The sequence below is a fragment of the Hordeum vulgare genome, chromosome 2H (genome assembly GCF_904849725.1).
Source record: "Hordeum vulgare subsp. vulgare chromosome 2H, MorexV3_pseudomolecules_assembly, whole genome shotgun sequence".
NCBI lineage: Eukaryota > Viridiplantae > Streptophyta > Magnoliopsida > Poales > Poaceae > Hordeum > Hordeum vulgare.
The window spans coordinates 142,441,563-142,458,905 of NC_058519.1; positions in this window are offsets into that span (position 1 = coordinate 142,441,563).

Here is a 17,343-nt window from a genome sequence, read left to right on the forward strand (position 1 = left end):
TAGATCCCATAAATAAGCTTTTGATAATGGGGATACCTCTGCTTGGAAGGAGTCAGGACTTCGGAGACATAATATACTGGCCGCTGAACCTTGTACGCTTTGCCTTCTTCTTCGCGTTCGACTGTGAGAATAGTGCTGACGACTTGATTTGTAGCCGCGATGTACAGAAGAAGGGGTTCTTTGCTGAGGGGGGCAATAAGAACCGTCTGGGTGGAAAGCAGGGCTTTGAGGTCGTCGAATGCAATTTGGGCTTCGTCTGTCCACTCGAAAGTATCTGATTTCTTCATGAGTCGGTGCAAAGGTAGCGCCTTCTCGCCGAGTCAAGCGATAAACCTGGTCAAAGCCGCTAGGCAACCTGTGAGCCTTTGAACATCATGTATTCTGACCGACCGTTCCATTCGTACGATGGTCCCGATATTTTCGGGGTTGACATCGATCCCTCGTTCGGAAACGAAGAAACCGAGTAACTTCCCGCTCGGAACGCCGAATGAACACTTGGCTGGGTTGAGCTTGATATCGTACCTACGCAGATTGGCGAATGTTTCTGCCAAGTTAGTCAGCAAGTCGGAACCTTTGCGTGACTTGACTACGATATCGTCCATATATGCCTTCACATTTCGACCGATCTTGTCAAGCAGGCATTTTTGGATCATGCGCATAAAAGTTGCTCCTGCATTCTTCAAACCGAATGGCATAGTGATGTAGCAGAAGCACCCGAATGGGGTAATGAAGGCTGTTTTTAATTCATCCGGACCATACACCCGAATAGGCATCAAGGAATGATAAACGCTCGCAACCCGCAGTCGAATCAACAATTTGATCAATGCGGGGGAGCGGGAAATGATCTTTCGGGCAGACCTTATTGAGATGCTTGAAGTCGATGCACATACGGAGAGACTTGTCCTTCTTGGGCACCATGACAACATTGGCGAGCCACTCGGAGTGGTGTACCTCGCGAATGAAGTTGGCTGCCAAAAGTTTAGCCACCTCCTCTCCGATTGCCTTCCTTTTGTGCGCGGCGGACCGATGCAGGCGTTCTCGGACGGGCCGAGCAACAGGATCCACATGCAGTCGGTGCTCAGCCAACTCCCTGGGTACACCTGGCATGTCAGCGGGCTTCCATGCAAAAATGTCCCAGTTCTCACGGAGGAATTGGATGAGCTCGGCTTCCTATTTTGGATCAAGGGTAGTGGAGATGTTCGTCGGGGCAGCAGCGTCGTCCGTCGGGTGGATGCTGACTTTCTTCGTGTCTCACGCCGACTGGAATGCGGACTCCGAAGCTGGCTTCTTCGAACGCATCAAGTCAGCGGGGTCGGCTGTCTTCTTGTACTCATCCAGCTCGAGGATATCCATCTGCTGATCGGCAATCCTTGACCCCTGCTGCACACACTCCTCGGCCCGCTGCCGATTGCCTGTGACCGTGATCACACCTTTGGGACCCGACATCTTCAGCTTTAAATACACGTAACATGGACGGGCCATGAAACGCGCATACGCCGGACGGCCCAGAATCGCATGGTATGCACTCTGGAAGTCCACCACCTCGAATGTCAGCTTTTCCTTGCGGAAGTTCTTGTCGGAGCCGAAAACGACGTCCAACGCGATCTGGCCGAGTGACTTGGCCTTTCGTCCTGGGACGACCCCGTGGAACTGCATGCTGCTCTCGCTAAGTTTGGACATCGGAATGCCCATCCCCTTGAGAGTGTCGGCGTACATGATGTTCAAGCCGCTGCCACCGTCCATGAGGACTTTGCGCAGTCGGACTCCTTCCACCACTGGGTCGACGACGAGAGCTTGCCTCCCTGGGGGTGGGAACGTGTGCTGGATGGTCCGACTGATCGAAGGTGATCGCAGTCTGAGACCATTTGAGGAACGTGGGGTTGGTTGGGGTTGCCATGTTCACCTCCCTGTTCACCAGCTTCAATCGACTCTTGCTTTCCACGTCAGCAAAAATCATCAATGTTGCATGGACTTGGGGGAACGGATCCTCCTTGTCCTCATCATCCTGCTCGTTGTCATTTTCACTCGGCTGCCCTTCTCCGAACCCTTGGATCAGGAGGCGACATTGCCAAGTCGTGTGCTTCGGGAATATGGCGTTTCCTTCTTCGTCCATCTTTTTGTGGATTGGACATGGCTGATCCAGGATGGAATTCCCGAACTGTTTCTTCTTGGGGGTGTACTGAGCTTTCCCCTTGCCCTTGAACTTGGCATTGGTAACGGTTGCTGCCTCTACCTGCGGAGTGGACGGAGCTTTCTGCTTTTGCTTCCGATTGCTGTTCCCATCTCCATCGGCGACTGCCTTATGCTTGCCGCTACGTATGCGGTCCTCTTCTTCGCCATTTGCATAGCGTGCGGCTATCTCCATCATCTTGCTCATGGAGATGTCGCCTGTCCGACCGAACTTCAGGTACAGATCTCTGTACTGCACGCCTGCCTTGAAGGCGCAGACTGCTTGGTGCTCTGTAACGTTCTCCACCATGTGGTAGAGGGTCGTCCAGCGCTAGATGAAATCGCGCAGGGGTTCATTCTGCTTCTGGACACAGTGCTGGAGCTCCACGAGACCAGCAGGGCGTTTGCACGTGCCCTCGAAAGTCCTTATGAAGACTCGGGACAGATCTGCCCAGCTGTAGATGCTTGATGGAGCCAACTGGTTCAGCCATGCTCGTGCCGAGCCGTCGAGCATCAGGGGGAGATGTTTCATGGTGACCTGGTCATCTCCGCCACCGATCTGGACCGCCACTCGGTAGTCGTCCAGCCACGTTTCTGGCTTGGACGCTCCTGTGAACTTGCTGATCCCCGTCGCCAATCGGAAGTTGGGAGGGATGTAAGCTGAACGGATGGCCCGACTGAAGCACTCGGGGCCAGAGACGATGGTCCTGCTTCCACTCGGACGGTCACTATCGTGACCATCACGGTGGGTTCGACTCCTGTCGACCTTCCTCTGGGCGATGTACCCTCTTGCGCCGGGCCTTGGATCATACGCGTCACCGACTGAACAGTGATGTCGGAGCCCGTAAGGCCCACCCCGCGGAGGGGTGCGTGAACAGCGACGATATTCGGGATTCATGGAACGGCTGGCCCCTCTGCGTCGCTGATGAGAGTCGGGGCTGAAAACCGACCGATGCGTGTTCGCGTGAACGGAACTGTTGTGGATCCTGTTGTGCGATTGGGAGACCACCGAATTCTGCTGCTGCGCGGTGTGCAACAGGGCACGGATCTGCTCGATCCCTCTACCAGCCTCTGAATCAGTCGGTTATAGGGAATCGGCTATCTTGGCAGCGACAACCAGGTTGAGGACGGGTGTGCGGAACACCTCGACGTTGCTCTGGCGAGTGCGTCGACAGGCAGAACGGCGGTGTTGACGACGAGCGCCGGATGATTCGCCGACCTCATGCTCGTTCCGACCAGTTCAGAGGGGACTTTCATGGGAATCAGCCATGAGAACTTCGGCTGTAGGCCTGCGACCCAAGTACTCAGAAGGTAACTCAGTCGGAACTGAGTCCAAGCACTAGGACGGCGGCGTGACCACAATCGACTCGAGGACTGCCACTTGAGAGGACGCGTTGTGTCGCGCCTGGGCGTGTCACACCCAACGCTGGAGCCGCGGACGGCGGGACTGCTTGTTGCGGCGCGTGACGGGGGCGAAGATCGACAACGGGGCCAATTGCTGGAGAAGAAGGACGCCGCGGGCACCGGCACGGAAGTGCGTAGCCCCGCGACTGGGGAGCGCTTCGACGTCGAGAGGCGCATCCCGAAGCCATGCCGAATCGTCGACGATGAAGGAGAGTGCGCCAAAGAGGATCTCATGACCCATGCACAAATCTCCGCCGGACGACATGATGAAAAGATGAAGTTGCAAACTCGCCGGAAGTCGCTTAGACGCCTGCCCCACGGTGGGGGCCAACTATCGTGGGTATAAGTCTGACAGTAGATGTGTAGGGTACGAAAGGATGGGCAGTGCCTTAGCTATGGCGAGGTTGTATGAGTTCATGCCCCTCTACGGTGGAGGTAAAATCCCTATGTTTCAGTGCTCTTGGGAGCTTAGTGTCGAGTTGAATATAGGATTACAGTAAAAGCCAACCCCTGCACCAGTGGGGAAGGGCGACTTATATAGAGTGCGCTGCCCTCCACAACGGCCCGGTGGTCAGGGGTGGAATAGTGGCGAATAAATGCCTACGTTACAGGTAACGTATGCCTTAAATGCTAATAATGGTGTATGAAAACGTATGACCGTTGCCCTCCTGGGAGGTTATGATGTACAGAGTGGAATTCAGTCGGTACGTTAAATACGCTCCGAATGCTCGTCACCGACTGGATGATGGTGGAGTCCTTAGTTCAGTCGAAACTGTCTAAGGGCCTTGTCCTCTATGAAGGGTAGTCCTTGGGTAGGACCTATTGAACAGGCCTATGACCCTACCCTGGGACTATAACCCCATCATCACCTAAAAGATTATGGAACAAGCAGAAATTATATATACGTTTGGGACGTATCACCTGCGCCCAAAGCCGACCTCATGCCCTCCCCGACTCATGTCCTGGGAGCTGGCACCAGCCCGATCCCTCCTCTGTCGGACGCTGTGGTGGTCCCTACGCTCGCAGCGGATCCGATGATCTCCTCGGCACACGATGATTCTGTGTTGCCCTCTGTCCTGCTGGGTGTCAAGCCTGCCGTGACGACAATGCGCTTTTACTCTGCCGCTGCCACAATCCCATCTGTTCCCCTCCAGGAAGGCTCGCCCTGCCCACAATTGTCGATCCCGAGGTGGGGCCTGCGGGCCTCAGCCGGGTGTGCTCGACCGCTCAGCGGCTTCCGCTGGTGCTTCTACGCCCGTGGAACCCTACATCCAGTCACCATGCAAAAACTCGTGTAGAGGCGCCTCACCTTCTCTCCAGCTCTGCATCAGTGGCCTGTCGGCGCCGCCCTCATCCAGTGCACTGAGAGACTTCCTTGATGCTATCCATACTACTGTCGCGCCCATACTTGCCACACCACGGCGTGGACGGGTGACGCTGCCTCTCTCCTTCACTCCCCAGAGAAGTGCGTGTATTGCGAAGGCTGACCGTGGGCTCGATGCTGAAACCAAGGGCAGGCGAGTTCCTCTACGTCGGTTGGGCCTCCTGACTGATGACGAACCAATCTCCGATGCTATGATGGCCAAGTACGATAAGCTTTTTGAGGGGCCGATTGCAGCGGAGATTATCGTGGCATTTGCCGACTTCTATGGTTGAACCATCTCGCAACACGTGATTGCTGGCCTTGCCCCGCCATCATCCCCGACCTGCCGGGTCCTTGGTTGACCCCTACGTGTGCCCGATCTGTGCCCCCCATTGTTCCCCATGATTGACGACCTTAAAGTAATTTTCTCGAACATTCGTGGCCTAAATAGTCCGGCCAAATGTACGGCTATTCGTAGTGTGATCTCCTCCACTATGCCTTGTGTTGTATGTCTCCAAGAAACAAAACTGGCTTTGGCCTCATTGGCTCTTGTCTCCGAAACCCTTGGCGTCCCTTTTGAGGACTTCTATTATTTTCCTGCGAATGGCACGCGTGGGGGGATCATGATTTCATGGCATGGGAGCGCCATCTCGCTCTCCAACCCCATGATCGATGATCACCATGTCTCGGTCGTGGTCTCCCTGGTCTCTGGTGGTGCCCATTGGTGGATCACGAGAGTTTATGGGTCCTAAGGAACCCCATAGAAGCTCCCGTTCATCTCCGAGCTCCAGGATCTCCGCACGTCTATTTCCGGGCCTTGGCTTGTTCGAGGAGACTTTAACATGATCTCCTTAGTCGCAGACAAGAACAATAACCGCATTTATCACCGAACGATGAACCGCTTCCGACATTTCATCGAAGACCTGGCATTGTGTGATATTTATCTGCATGGCCAGCGTTACACGTGGTCTAACGAGTAGCAGAACCCGACACTCATCAGAAATGACCGCATGCTTTGCACCCCGAATTGGGACACGGCGAACCCCTCCTGCCTCCTACATTGCCTTGCCTCAGTGGCCTCGGATCATTGCCCTCTAGTGATCGACTGCTCTTCTCGCTCCGTTGGTTCTAGGAGGTTTCATTTCTAGAGCTATTGGCCCAACCTTGAGGTTTTTCAGCAAGTTGTGGCTGATGCATGGGCCGCCACGGACCAGAGTATGACCCGTTTAGGCGCATATATTCTCGACTCAAAGCTGTCGCACGTCGTCTCCAGGGATGGAGTGTTCGTACCCTTTATGGGATCTCCACTCCCCTTGCGGTAGCCCGGGAGCTTATTCTTCGCTTTGACATGGCCTAGGATGTCCGATAGTTATCTCCCACGGAAGCGTGGTTACATCACAAGTTGAAGCGTACGTACCTCGGCCTGGCCTCTCTTGAGCGAACCATCGCAAGGAAACACACCAGGCTTGCATGGCTTAAACATGGGGAATCTTGCACCGTTTTTTACAAAATAAGTGCGGCCCATCGAAGGAATAAGAATCGCATCTTAGAACTACATGAAGGGTGTCGGGGAACGTTGCATGGGAAACAAAAATTTTCCTACACACACGCAAGACCTATCCATGGTGATGATCATCTACGAAAGGGGAGATTGGATCCACATACCCTTGTTGATCGCTAAGCGGGAAGCGTTAAGAAATGCGGTTGATGTAGTCGAACGTCTCCGCGATCTGAATCACAAGCGTCCCACGAACTACTTCTCGATCTAGCGCCGAACGGACGGCACCGCCGCGTTCCGCACACGTGCAGCTTGATGACGATCTCCGCCTTCTTGATCCAGCAAGAGAGACACAGAGGTAGCTGAGTTCTCCGGAAGCATGATGGCGTGGCGGTGATGGTGGTGGAGCTACTCCGGCAGGGCTTCGTCGTACCGTACCGAACTAGCTACGGGGTGTCACGAAGTGGTGGAGGGAGAGAGGGCTGCACTATGGCTTGAGGTGCCAAAAGACTCTCTCACCTCCACTATATATAGGAGGGAGGGGGGGGGGTGGTGACCTAGGGAAAAGCCCTAGGGTTCGGCCGGTGCAAGAGGAGGAGGAGGAGTCCTCCTCCAATACAACTTGGAAGGTGGAGTCCTCCTTCCCCGATTCGGTTTGGACCACCCTTCTTTTCTTTTCTCCCTTGGTCGAAATAGGCCTCTTTGGGCTGGCGACCAGTCCACTAGGGGCTAGTGCGCTACCCTTGGGCCTCTTTGGTTCTCTCCCGGGTGGGTGGCCCGTCCCGATGGAACTCCGAAACCCATTCGTCACTCCGGGTACTTTACCGATAATGCCAGAAAACCTTCCGGAAGCCAAATGGATACTTCCTATATATCAATCTTCGTCTCCAGACCATTTCGGAAACCCTCATGACATCCAGGATCTCATCCGGGTATCCGAGAAACATTCAGTTACCAACATCAATAATTCAACTATACCAAAATGTCACCGCGAACCTTAAGTGTGAAGAACCTGCGGGTTCGAGAACTATGTAGACATGACCGAGACACTCTTCGGTCAATATCCAATAGTGGGACCTAGATGCCCATATTGGATCCTACATATTCTACGAAGATCTTTATCGGTTGAACCTCTATGTCAAGGATTTAGTTAATCTCGTATGACATTCCCTTTGTCCTTCGGTATGTTACTTGCCCGAGATTCGATCATTGGTATCTCCATACCTATTTCAATCTCGTTACCGAAAACTCTCTTTACTAATTCCGTAATACAAAATCCCATGGCTAACTCTTTAGTCACATTGCTTGCTAGGGACATTGTTTTGTCTATGTATCCACACATGTATTTGTGTTTCCATTCAATACAATTTTAGCATGGATAATAAACGATTATCTTGAAACAGGAAATATAATAATAATTATTTTATTATTGGCTCTAGGGCATATTTACAAAAGTCTCCCACTTGCACTAGAGTCAATAATCTAGCTTCATATCACTATGTGATTTACAATGTAATGGATCTAACACCCATACAATTGTCGTGTTGATCATGTTTTGCTCGTGGAAGAGGCTTAGTCAGCGGGTCTGCAACATTGAGATCCGTGTGCACTTTGCAAATATTTATGTCCTCCTCCTTGATGTAATCACGGATGGCATTAAAGCGTCGCTTTATGTGTCTCGTCCTCTTGTGAAACCATGGTTTCTTGGCTAGAGCAATGGCACCAGTGTTGTCACATAACAAATTTATTGGATCCGGTGCACTTGGCACAAGTCCAAGATCTGTCATGAAATGCTTCATCCAGAAACCCTCTTTAGCCCCTCCGACTCATCTATGTACTCTGCTTCGCATGTAGAATCATCTACGATGCTCTGCTTGGAACTGCACCAGCTTACCGCCCCCTATTGAGAATAAATACGTATTCGGTTTGTGACTTAGAGTCATCCGGATCAGTGTCTAAACTTGCATCGACGTAACCCTGTACGATGAGCTCTTTGTCACCTCCATAAACGAGAAACATTTCTTTAGTCCTTTTCAGGCACTTCAGAATATTCTTGACTATTGTCCAGTTCTCCATTCCTGGATTACTCTGAAACCTTCCCGCCATACTTATGGCAAGGCTGACATTAGGTCTTGTGCACAACATTGCATACATGATAGACCCTATCACTAGTAGGAAAAACCTTATAGGTAGGAGCATATTAGTAGTGCTGGAAAATAGCCAGCGGTGCTTCTACGGAGCAGTAGCACTGGAAATATTAAGCGCTACTGCTAATGGCCTTAGTAATAGCACTCGAATTATTTACAGCGCAACTGCTAAAAGGGGCTTCTCAGGAATCCTAAAACAAAAATCGGTTGAACCGAGTTGCTTCTCAGGAACCCTAAAACAAAAATTGGTGGAACCGATTTTACAAACTCGGTATCACCGAGTTGCATTCTACGGTAGTTCAGATCCAAAATTTCCTACTTATCTTAATATATTGATTCTATCTATTGGACAAGAGGTTTTCATAGAGTGTAAAGAAGTTTAAACTGTCTTAATATGTGTGAATCAGATGGGGAACACACGAGAGATCGAACCGTACCCTAGCTTGGTGGCGGTTCGGCTACGGCGACGACGACGGGGTAGATCGTGTCGACGACTATGAATCCCAAAGGCGGTGGCGCTCAGGGAATCGAGGCGATGACTTGGGGTCTCGGGGGGGGGGGGCAGCGAGGGTTTGAGGAACGAACCGTTTGAACATGGGAAATCAAAAGGTTCGGTCCGCAGGTATATATACCCGTGCGCTGTCGGTGTCACCGAGATTGCAAAATCGGTGTCACCGAGTTCCTCAACTGTCAGTTGACAGGGAAACTCAATGGAATCGAGTTGGCGATTCCGGTGGTACCAAGATGAGAAAACCTGATTAACATTGGAAAATCGGTGGCACTGAGTATGTGGAGTTGGTCACACCGAGTTTTTCAAAGAGGTTTTGGAAAGCAGCCTTTAACGATATGGAACTCCGAGTGCACCTTAACACAAAGGAATCGACAAGTGCTTGTTCAAGTTTTGTGATGAAGCATGAATAGAACTTGAGATGAGATAGCATAGATAGATAGAGAAGGGTCCTAGGCATTCTTGTCCATCCAATTGGCAAAAGATAAAACAAAAGCCAAATAACAACAATTGGATGTCCTTGAATGGTTAAATTCATGCATACCAACAGGCTCACACAATAATAATGATGATACAAACAAGGTGAACATGCACACATCCTAGCAGCTATCAAGCACTTGGGCGATGACAAAGTCATCTATATATGAGTATATTGACTTAGGAGCTAAGCAAGAATACTTGATCATAGGTCATACTCATCGTTAAACACAAGTGGGGTTACCACTTTTACATAAGCATTAATGTGTTCATATCCTTAGGAGATGCTTATACTCAAGTATTAGAGTAAAGCTCCCCCTTTATATGATATCCCCACAAAGAGGGATCAACTAACCTTGGGTTTTGTCGTAGAAGACTTCAAGTAGGTGAAGTAGTGGTGGATGCTCAATGTTGATGAAGATCATCTTGAGTTGGGAGTAATCCTTGTTGGTTTCATACTCTTCTTATCACCTACATGGGTTAGTCCCAAATCAAAAAGGAACATATGCATGTATATCTATGGACATGGAGTGAAAGACAAATGGGAGGATGTCCAAAGATGCATTGATTACCTAGTTCCTTGCTTACTTTTGAGGGAATGTGTGACTCCTTGAACTAATGCATAAGGTTGATTGCATATAGTTCTTGCCAAAATGAATAAGAGTGAATTTCATTGGCAAAGTCACACCTCAAGAGCTTCTAGTTCTTCCTCTTGGGAATCCACACCAAATTGATGGGAATCCTTGGAGTTGTTGTAGCACTTGTTGAGGTAGAGCTAGTAGTATCCTTGGGAACCCACTTGACCTTGGCTTGGGGTTCTTCTTCAAATAGGTCAATGTCATCTTGAAGCTTCCCCTTGCCTTTGTGGTCTTGTGGTGGAAGGCCATATTGTGAGCTTGTTCCTTCGGAAGGAGTGGACTTGTCCTCTTGGGGAACAAACTTGTGAGTGGGATATGGACCTTCTTCCCAAACATCTCCGTTGACGTTGAAATAGCCAACATCTTGTTTCTTCCGATGTCCTCCTTGCTTGCGCATATTCCTCGAATTTCTTACTTCCGGCAAGACTCTTCAAGACACCTCTCTCTATAATCCCTTTCAATAAATCATTTTCTTGCTCAAGTGTAACTTGGCTAAGAGAATCATTAGTGGAATCAATAGAGTTACTAGCAACAACATTATTAGATTTAGCTTTAGCATTGTTGTTACTAGATGAAGAAACCTTCTTGACTTTGTTATTAGTGTTCCTAGGCTTAACTTGTCGAAAAAAATTAGACAAGAGTAATCATTTGGCTAGATAAGAAGAACTCTTCTTTCGAAGATCATCATTGATTGCTTTTAAGAACTCATGTTGTTGCTCCAAGTTGAGCTTCTCGAAGCGTAGATTCTCATGGGTTCTTGCAAGCTCTCTATGTTCTTGTAGAGTAGTCTCATGAGCTAACTTAAGAGTTTTTAATTATTGAGTTAGTCATTCAATCTCTTTCTTATCATCATCATTCGATTTCTCTTGACTAGCATGATAAATAACAAGTTCATTTTCAGTGCATCCACTAGTTTTATCTAGAAGCAAGCCATCTTCTCCTAAGAATTCACCCTCATCACTATTGAAATCAAGATACTCGGGGTGTGATACCTTGGGGCCTTTAGCCATGAAGCAGTTTCTGACTCCCTCATTTGGTGAATCAAATAAGTCGTAGGAGTTGGTGGAAACAAGTGCAATGCCGGAAACACCTTCATCTTGACTATAGTCACAGTGGGAGTGATAGCTTCTCTCGGAGTGGTGATTAGATTCGGAGCCAGAGACCCATTCACCAACATGAGCTTCATGTCTACTTCTTGAACTGCTCTTGATGTATTTGTCCTTCTTCTCCGATTCTTTGCCTCTCCGTGAGTGTCTTCATTCATAGTGATCTTCTCTACTCCTTCTCTCTCTGTGAGGTGACTCATATATTGAGCTTTTGCTTCGAGGTGACACTTCTATTCTTTTGTAGGGATCGGAGCATTCATTTGAGTAGTGTCTGGGCTTCCCACAATTGTAGCAGTTTCAGTCACGACTGGACGAACGCTTCTCATCATGTCTTGAACTTGAGCTTCTATCTTTGCCTCTACTCTTGTAGAACTTGTTAAATTTTCTGACCATGAGGCTTATCTCTTCATTAGTGACAAGATTGTCTTTTGAAGTAGCAGGAGTATCAAATGAAGCTTTATAAGCACCGCTTGATTTGTTGTGCAGCTCATCTTTGTCTTTGAGTGACATCTCATGAGTGACAATCCTACCAATGACTTCAGTTGGCTCGAGATCTTTGTAATTTGGCCTCATTTGGATCAATATGCACACCGTGTCATACTTGTCATCAAGAGCTCTAAGTATCTTCTTGATGGTGAATTTGTCGGTCATCTCTATGCTTCCCAAGCCGACGATCTCATTGGTGATGAGAGCTAGCCTATAGTACATTTCAGTGACTCCTTCACCATTCTTCATCTTGAACTTGTCAAGTTGACTTTGAAGCACAACCAACTTAGATTCTCTGACAGAATCAGTTCCTTCGTGCATATCAACCAAAGTATCCCAAATCTCTTTTGCATTCTCAAGACGTCTGATTTTGTTGAATTCTTTGGGGCAAAGGCAATTGAAGATGATATCGCATGCTTGAGCATTGAGTTGCAACATCTTCAGTTCATCAGCTGTCGCATCACGATCTTGTTCATGCCCTTCTCCAAAGAAGTTACCTTGCACACCAACACGAATAACAACCCAAACATGAGGATTAAAGCCAAGAATGTGCATCTTCATTTTATGCTTCCAACTAGCAAAATTAGTGCCATCAAAGTAAGGACCTCTACGATGATAATTTCCCTAACTAGATGCCATACTCTCCTAGGTTTCTAAACCAATGAAATGGCGATGAAAGCTCTGATACCACTTGTAGGATCGAAAGTATGTCTAGCGGGGGGGGGATTAGACTACTTGACAAGCTAATTCTTTTGCCTTTTCCCAATTTTACTTGAGAGGCAACTACGGCAGTTATCACAAGTCAAATACACCCTACACATGCAGTTCTAATAGTATTGCAGCGGAAATTAAAACATGCAAGTGTAAAGCAGAGGAGTAAGGTAGGGAGATCAAATGCATGAGGTTGACACAACGATTTTTGGCATGGCTTCGATAGGTGGCGCTATCGTACATCCATGTTAGTGGGGACTTCAACCCATGCAGGGTAACAGCTGCCGGAGTACACGGAGGGTCCACAAAGAAGCGGCCTTGTCTATCCCACCACAGCTTCCGTCCATGGAGGACTAGCCTTACTCACGGTAGATCTTCATGAAGTAGGCGATCCCCTTGCCCTTACAAACATCTTGGTTCAACTCCACAACACGAAGTAGGAGGCTCCCAAGCGACACCTAACCAATCTAGGAGGCACCACCCTCCAAAAGGTAATAAATGGAGTAGATCAATGGACTCCTTGCTCTTGTACTTCTAAAGATAGTCTCCTCAACACAAATCTCTCTCTCATAGAATATGCATGGGTAGGAGAGGTTGAATTGGTGGAAAGAAGTTTGGGGAGGCTAGAGGTCAAGTTTCAAATGGTAGGATTAGAATATCTTGGTCTCAACACATGAGTAGGCGATTCTCTCACAGAAAATGGATCTGGAAATAAAGTGTGTGTTCTGAGTGCTTCTCCCATGAATGAGAGGTGGGTGAAGGGGTATATATAGGAAGCAGCCAAAATCCAACCGTTACACACAAAAGTGCAAACTCGGTGACACTGAAGTGGACAACTCGGTGGTACCGACTAGTACAAAGGTGTGATCTTTTGAATCTCGGTGAGATTGATATATAGAAACCGGTAGTACCGAAATGGTGACTAACGGTCAGATGGCCAAACTCGGTGGCTCTGACACTCAAACTTGGAAATTCTGATTTTGTGTATCTGGGCAACAGAATGTTGGTCACACTGAACTCGGTAGCACCGATGCAGTTTCGGTTGCACCGATTTTGTGGGAATGGCTAGGGTTCTGTCTGAGGTTCAAACTCGGTGGGTTCGATATGGCAATGTTGGTGACACCGAATTTGTATATGTGGAACTTGACAGGGTGGATATGTGGGGGAAAATGACTGAGTATTTTGGTTGCTAACTTGCATTTGAGCAATCAATTCATTTTACTACCTCACCCCCTTTTAATAGTATTGGCTTTCCTATGGACTCAAAATTGATTGCTCACAAATATAAAATGAAGAGTCTTCTAGCTTCAAGCTTGAGCCAATATGATACTTTCTTGCATCCAGAGGTATCTCCACATAAACCTTAAGCCATAGCATCTTTTGAACTTTTCTGAAATATACTTGGAAAACACATTAGTCCAATGATGCATATGTTGTGATCAATTATCGAAACCACCCTAGGAGCAATTGTGCTTTCAACTAGCGATAAAGCAAAGCATCACCAAGCGCAAAAATAATTAAAAAACCCCTATGACTCCTATCGGCTGCCGTAGCATCAACGTGCAAGTCGATATTTAACTATTACAAGATGATTATCTCATACATCCAATATATCATATCATGTTTGTGGCCATATCAAATCACATGCATACCGTGCAAAAACAAGTTAGAAGTCCTCTAATTTGTTGTTGCTTGTTTTACATGGATGCTGTGGGTATCTAGTATGAGCACATCTTACTTGCACAAAATCACAACGGTGATATGCAAGTTTCTATTTAACCTTCTCCAAAGACCGCCTCGATCAAATCCGATTCAACTAAATTTGAAGAAAGAGACACCCGCCAGTCATCTTTATTCAACAAGTTGCATGTTAGACCTATCCATGGTGATGATCATCTATGAGAGGGGAGATCGGATCCACATACCCTTGTAGATCGCTAAGCAGGAAGTGTTAAGAAACGCGGTTGATGTAGTCAAACGTGTTCGCGATCCGAACCGCTAGCATCCCACGAAGTCCATCCGATCTAGCGCCGAACGGACGGCACCTCCGTGTTCAGCATACATGCAGCTCGATGACGATCTCCGCCTTCTTGACCCAGCAAGAGAGACAAAGAGGTAGCTGAATTCTCCGGCAGCACGGCGGCGTGGCGGTGATGATGGCGGAGCTACTCAAGCAGGGCTTCGCCGTACCGTACAGAATTAGCTACGGGTGTCACAAAGTGGTGGAGGGAAACAGAGTTGTGCTATGGCTTGAGGTGACAAAATCCTCTCTCACCTCCACTATATATAGGAGGGAGGGGAGGGGTGGCGCCCTGATACGTCTCCAACGTATCTACTTTTCCAAACTCTTTTGCCCTTGTTTTGGACTCTAATTTGCATGATTTGAATGGAACTAACCTGGACTAACGTTGTTTTTAGAAGAATTGCCTTGGTGTTATTTTTGTGCAGAAATATAAGTTCTGGGATTGACCTGAAATATACGGAGAATATTTCTGGAATTAATAAAAAATACTGGCGAAAGAATATACCGGAGAGGGGGCACCACCAGGCCACAAGCATACAGGGCGCCCCCTAGAGCACGCCCGCCTGGTTTGTGGGGCCCCTGTAGCTCCACCGACCTCGTTTCCACTCCTATATATTCCTATCCGGGGAGAAAAAAAATCAAAGAGAATAGTTCATCGTGTTTTACAATACGGAGCCGCCGCCACCTCCTGTTCTTCCTCGGAGGGCAGATCTAGAGTATGATTTGGGCTTCGGAGAGGGGAAATCGACGCCGTCCTCATCACCAACCATCCTTCATCATCAATTTCATGATGCTCTCCCGTTCATGAGTAATTCCATCGTAGGCTTGCTGGATGGTGATGGGTTGGATGAGATCTATCATGTAATCGAGGTAGTTTTGTTAGGGTTTGATCCCTAGTATCCATTATGTTCCGAGATTGATGTTGCTATGACTTTGACATCCTTAATGCTTGTCACCAGGGCCCGAGTGCCATGACTTCAGATCTGAACCTATTATGTATTCATGAATATATATGTGTTCTTGATATGTGTTCTTGATCCTATCTTGCAAGTTATAGACATCTATTACGAGTTATGATCCGCATCCCCCAAGGTGACAATAACTCGGATTCTTTCTGGTGATTACCGTAGTTTGAGGAGTTCATGTATTCACTAAGTGCTAATGCTTGGGTTCAGTTCTCTATTAAAAGGAGGCCTTAATATACCTTAGTTTCCATTAGGGCCCTGCTGCCATGGGAGGGTAGGACAAAATATGTCATGCAAGTTCTTTTCCATAAGCACATATGGATATATATGAAACACATGCCTACATTTCTTTGATGAATTGGAGCTAGTTCTGTATCACCCTATGTTATGACTGTTGCATGATGAATGCCATCTGACATAGTTGTCCATCACTCATCCATTGCCTATGAGCTTTCCACATATTGATCTTTGCTAAGTTACTTTTCCGTTGCTATTGTTACAATCACTACAAAGCTGCTACTGTGACGTTTGTTACCGTTACCGTTACTTCCATACTATTTTGCTACTAAATACTTTGCTATAAATATTAAGTCTTTCAGGTGTGGTTGAATTGAAAACTCAGCTGCTAATACTCGAGAATATTCTTTGGCTCCCCTTGTGTCGAATCAATAAATTTGGGTTGAATACTATACCCTTGAAAACTGTTGTGCTCCCCTATATTTGTGGGTTATCAAGACCTTTTTCTGGCGCTATTGTCGGGGAGCATAGCTTTATTCTCTGAGTCACTTCGCATTTATATCTATTGATCACTATGAAGAATCTGAAAGACGATAAAACCAAGATATACCCCTCAACTACGAGGGCATGTAAGGAACTGCCATCTAGCTCGGCACTTGATTCACCGTCTGTTATGAGTAAATTTGCAACACCACCACCTGCTACTGAATCTGATATGTCGCAAGTAATTGATGATGCTACTTCTGCTATGTGTGGTGCTTATGATGATACTTTGCTTGATACTATTGTGCCACTTGGTGAATTTCTTGATGAACAAATTGCTAGAGTGAATGCTGAAACTGATAATATTTCTGAGTCTGATGAAAGTATTGAAACTGAACATCATGATGCACCTACTAGACCTAGCTCTCCTAGATATGAATTGCCTAATATACCTGAGGGTTATGTTATGGAAGGATAAGTAGCTAGGGACTTTCTTGCTTGTAAGGATAGAGATGATCTTAAGAAATTTCTATGCAAGTGGAAGGAAAAAACTTTGAATGCTAGAATGCAATATGGTCCCAAATTTGCTACTTCATATATCTATGTTACTGATAAGGATTATGAATTCTTGGTCGATCCTGAGTTAATTACTTCCGTAGAATCTGATCCTTTTCATGGTTATGAATCTGACACTGATGTGGCACACCTTACTAAATTGAATGATATAGCCACCCTATTTACTCATGAGGAAACAATTCGTTATTACTTTATTCTCAAGCTGTTTTTGTTCTCATTAAAGGGTGATGCTAAGATATGGTTTAATTCTCTTGCTCCTGGTTGTGTGCGTAGTCCCGAGGATATGATTTACTACTTCTCTGAAAAATATGTTCCTGCCCATAAGAAACAAGCTGCCTTGCCGGAAATATTTAACATTGTGGGAATTGAAGAAGAGAGTCTCCCACAAGCTTGGGGGAGGCTTCTCCAGTTACTTAATGCCTTGCCTGATCACCCTCTCAAGAAAAATGAAATACTTGAGATCTTTTATAACGGACTAACCGATGCTTCTAGGGACCACCTAGATAGTTGTGCTGGTTGTGTTTTCAAGGAACAAACTATTGAACAAGTTGA